Below are 4,298 nucleotides of genomic sequence, written 5' to 3'. Positions count from 1 at the left end.
GCCCAATTTCTCCTGAGTGCAGCAATACCCCATTTGTGGCGATAAACTGCCGTTTGGGCCCATGGGAGGGCTCAGAAGGAAAGGAGCGCTATTTGTTCTTTGGAGTCCAGATTTTGCTGGATTGGTTTTCGGGTGCCATGTCGCACTTGCAGAGCCCCAGAGGTATCAAAGCAATGGAAACCCACCACAAGTGACCCAATTTTGGAAACTACACCCCTCAAGGAATTGATTTATTGGTGTTGTGACCATTTTGACCCCATAGTTTTTTCACATAACTAATTTGAATTGGGCTGGGAATTCAAACAAAATTATTTTTTTCCAATAATATGTACTTTTGGCTGAAAATTTCTTATTTTCACAAGAAATAAAATACCCCATTCTGTTGCGCAATTTGTCCTGAGTGCGGCAATGCCCAATTTGTGGTGATAAACTGACGTGTGGGCCCATGGGAGGGCTCAGAAGGAATGGACCACCATTTGGCCTACTGGGGATTTTCTGGTGCGAAGTCATGTATGCAGAAGCCCCTGAGGTACCAGTACAGTTGAAACCCCCAAGAAGTGACCCCGTTTTAAAAACTACACCCCTTAAGGCATTTATCTAGAGGTGTAGTGAGAATTTTGACCGGAGACATACACCCCATAAACTGTAATGTGAGTTCTCACGGGTATGGTAATACCCTCAATGTGGCTTTTATCAGCTGCCTGGGCACACAGCAGGGCTCAGAAGGGAAAGATGAGGGGGATAAGCTGTGCGGAGTGCATCAGGGTACGTAAAACTGGCGTGAATTAAAAATCAAGGGATGTATGATACATTTTGAAGCACTCTTTCATACGGAGACTTAGTTTTTCGGGACACGTGTCACATTGATATATTGTGTCCCTGGTACGATGCGTGTGGCTCCGCTTCCAGAAGTAATGGGTGCTCCCCCTTCTTGTTCCCTAAACCACACCGCATGGCGCTGTAGGGCTTCAGGGCTTGATCTGACAAGGCCACCCCTCACATGTACCTATTGTAGTCCAGGATGCAGTCCGGTTTGGGGGTCTCTGTACTGGTACCTCGTACAGGTACATGGGTACTGGTGTGGCATCTCTCGTCTTGTACTTGACACACAATATATTGCTGCTGGATTGTGCCCTGCTCTCACCCCTTCTGTGTGTTTGCCCAAGCAGAGTCTTAGGGAGGCCTCTCAGATTTCTTCTAGCAGTGCCACATGCCGCAGGACTTCTGGAAGCGAGGCAGTTGAAGAGTGGGACGCTGGTATAAAAATTATCCAGGTAGAGGTGGTGACCCTGGTCCAGCAGTGGGTGCACCAAATCCCACACAATTTTTGCATTAACTCCCAGTAAGGGTGGCATTCTGGGGGCTGAATACTGCTGTCCTTCCCTTCATATATCCTAAATTTGTAGGTATACCCTGATGCACTCTCGCACAGCTTATACATCTTCACGCCATACCTTGCCCTCCTACCCGGCAGGTACTGGTGGAATTGAAGCCTCCCTTTAAAATGTACCAAGGACTCATCAATAGAAATACATGTCTCGGTGGTGTATGCTTGGGAAAACCGGGCACTGAAACGGTCTAATAGGGGTCTCCGTTTATACAAACGGTCAAAACTGGGGTCGTCTTGGAGTAGGCAATGCTCATTAGGAGAAGCGCAGTATTGCCTCATTTTTTTTTTATTTTAGGTTCCAGTTCAGTTCTGAAGTTGCTTTGAGGGGCCCATATATTAGAAACCCCTATAAAACACCCCATTTTAGAAACTAGACCCCTCAAAGTATTCACAACAGCATTTAGAAAGTAGAGGTGAAATTTACATATTTATTTTTGTCAGAAAATCCTTTTTATACCATTTCTTTCTATAACACAAAAGGTTTTATCAGAGAAACGCAACTCAATATTTATTGCCCAGATTCTGCCGTTTGAGAAATATCCCACATGTGGCCCTAGTGCGGTAATGGACTGAAGCACCGGCCTCCGAAGCAAAGGAGCACCTAGTGGATTTTGAGCCCTCTTTTTTTTTTAGGCACCATGTCCGGTTTGAAGAGGTCTTTTGGTGCCAAAACAGTGGAAACCCCCCAAAAGTGACCCCATTTTGGAAACTAGACCCCTTGAGGAATTCATTGTAGTTTTCTTGGGGTGCATGCGGCTTTTTGATCAGCTTTTACTCTATTTTTAGGTGGCGTGGTGACTAAAAAACAGCAATTCTTCTATTGTTTTTTTTATTTTTTTTACAGCGTTCACCGTGCGCTATAAATGACATATTCACTTTATTCTGCGGGGCGATACGATTACGGCGATACCAGATGTTTATAGTTTTTTTATATCTTAAGGCGTTTGCACAATAAAATACGTTTTGTAAAAAATCATTCACTTTTTGTGTTACCTTATTCTAAGAGCCTGAACTTTTTTATTTTTCCATCAAGAAAGCCGTGCGAGGACTTATTTTTTGCGTAACGAACTGTAGTTTCCATCAGTACCATTTTTCGGTACATGCGACTTTTTGATCTCTTTTTATTCCAGGTTTTGGGAGGTGAAGTGACCAAACAATTGTGATTCTGGTACGTTTATTATTATTTTATTTTACGGCGTTAACCGTGCGGGATAAATAACAAAATAATTTTGTAGTTCAGGCCGTTACGGACACGGCGATACCAATTATGTATAGTTTATTTGTTTATTTATCTATTTTTATTAATAATAAAGGACTGATGAGGTAAAAAGGTTTTTACTCTTAATACTTTTTAAACTTTTATTTTCTTATTTTTACAAATCTTTTTTTAACTTTTATTTAACTTTATTACTTTGTCCCACTAGGGGACTTGAGGGCAGGAGGCCCTGATCGCTATTCTAATACACTGCACTACATGCGTAGTGCAGTTTATTAGAGCTGTCAGCTACTCACTGACAGCAAGCATAGTGGGTCCTGACTTTGTCAGGACCCACTAGGCTTCCGTCGATGGCATAGCCGGATGCCATTGTTTGGTGTCCGGTTGCTATCGTGTAGCAGGTCGGCGATGGTAGCTTAAACCCTAAAAAGCCGCCATCTCTATTGAATGCGGCTTTTAAGGGGTTAATCAGCGGGGACACAGCGATCGGTCCCCGCTGTAGGAGCTGCAGCAACTGCTGTACGAGACAGCAGCTGTCACAGCTCCTGTATGTGTCGGGAGGACGGCCGAAATGGCCGTTACTCCCGAGACGTACTATTAGGTCATGGAGCGCGAATGATACAGCTACCATGACCTAATAGTACGTCCAGGAGCGGGAAGGGGTTAACCCCTTCCCGCTCCTGGACGTACTATTACGTCATGGCAGCTGTATCGTTCGCGCTCCATGACGGAATAGTACGTCTCGGGAGTAACGGCCGTTTCGGCCGTCCTCCCGACACATACAGGAGCTGTGACAGCTGCTGTCTTGTTCAGCAGCTGTCACAGCTCCTACAGCAGGGACCGATCGCTGTGTCCCCGCTGATTAACCCCTTAAAAGCCGCGTTCTATAGAGATCGCGGCTTTTTAGGGGTTAAGCTGCCATCGCCGGCCTGCTACGCGATAGCGGCCGGCGATGGTGACTATGGCAACCGGACACCAAACAATGGCGTCCGGCTATGCCATAGACGGAAGCCTAGTGGGTCCTGACAACGTCAGGACCCACTATGCTTGCTGTCAGTGAGTAGCTGACAGTTATAATACACTGCACTACGCATGTAGTGCAGTCATGGCCGGCCTTAGCTATGTGCGACACGTGCGGTCGCACAGGGCGCCGGCCGCCATGCTGCAAGGGGGGCGCCAGTGGGTACGAGCAGAAGAGAGGAGAAATGTTCCTCCCTCTGCACTGCTGCGTGAAGTGAGCGCTGATTGGAGGAGCAGCAGCAGGTGCTTCTGTCTGCTCCTCCAATCGGCATAGCCTGTACTGCAGTGTCACAGACACTCAGCACCTGCAGCTCCTTCCTGCTGTGCTGCTGCCCCAGTGAAGACTCCTCCACGGAGCTCCAGAGTCAGGTAAGTGCAGCAGCTTTAGATTAATCTATGTCTATTTATGTGCTGTGCTGTGCTGTGTGAGGGAGGGGGAGAGAGGGGGCTTTATTTGATGTGTAACAGGATGTTTTTTTAAAAGATCGATTTTGTGGGGGAGGGGAGGCTAGGTTAGAGGTACTTTGTGTGTGTGTGTGTGTGTGTGTGTGTGTGTGTGTGTGTGTGTGTGTGTGTGTGTGTGTGTGTGTGTGTGTGTGTGTGTTTTTACAGATCGATTTTGTGGGGGAGGGGAGGCTAGGTTAGAGGTACTTTGTGTGTGTGTGTGTGTGT

The sequence above is a fragment of the Rhinoderma darwinii genome, chromosome 3, assembly GCF_050947455.1.
Source record: "Rhinoderma darwinii isolate aRhiDar2 chromosome 3, aRhiDar2.hap1, whole genome shotgun sequence".
Taxonomy (NCBI): domain Eukaryota; kingdom Metazoa; phylum Chordata; class Amphibia; order Anura; family Rhinodermatidae; genus Rhinoderma; species Rhinoderma darwinii.
The sequence above is the reverse complement of the archived record's forward strand: the minus strand, read 5'-3'. Positions refer to the sequence as shown.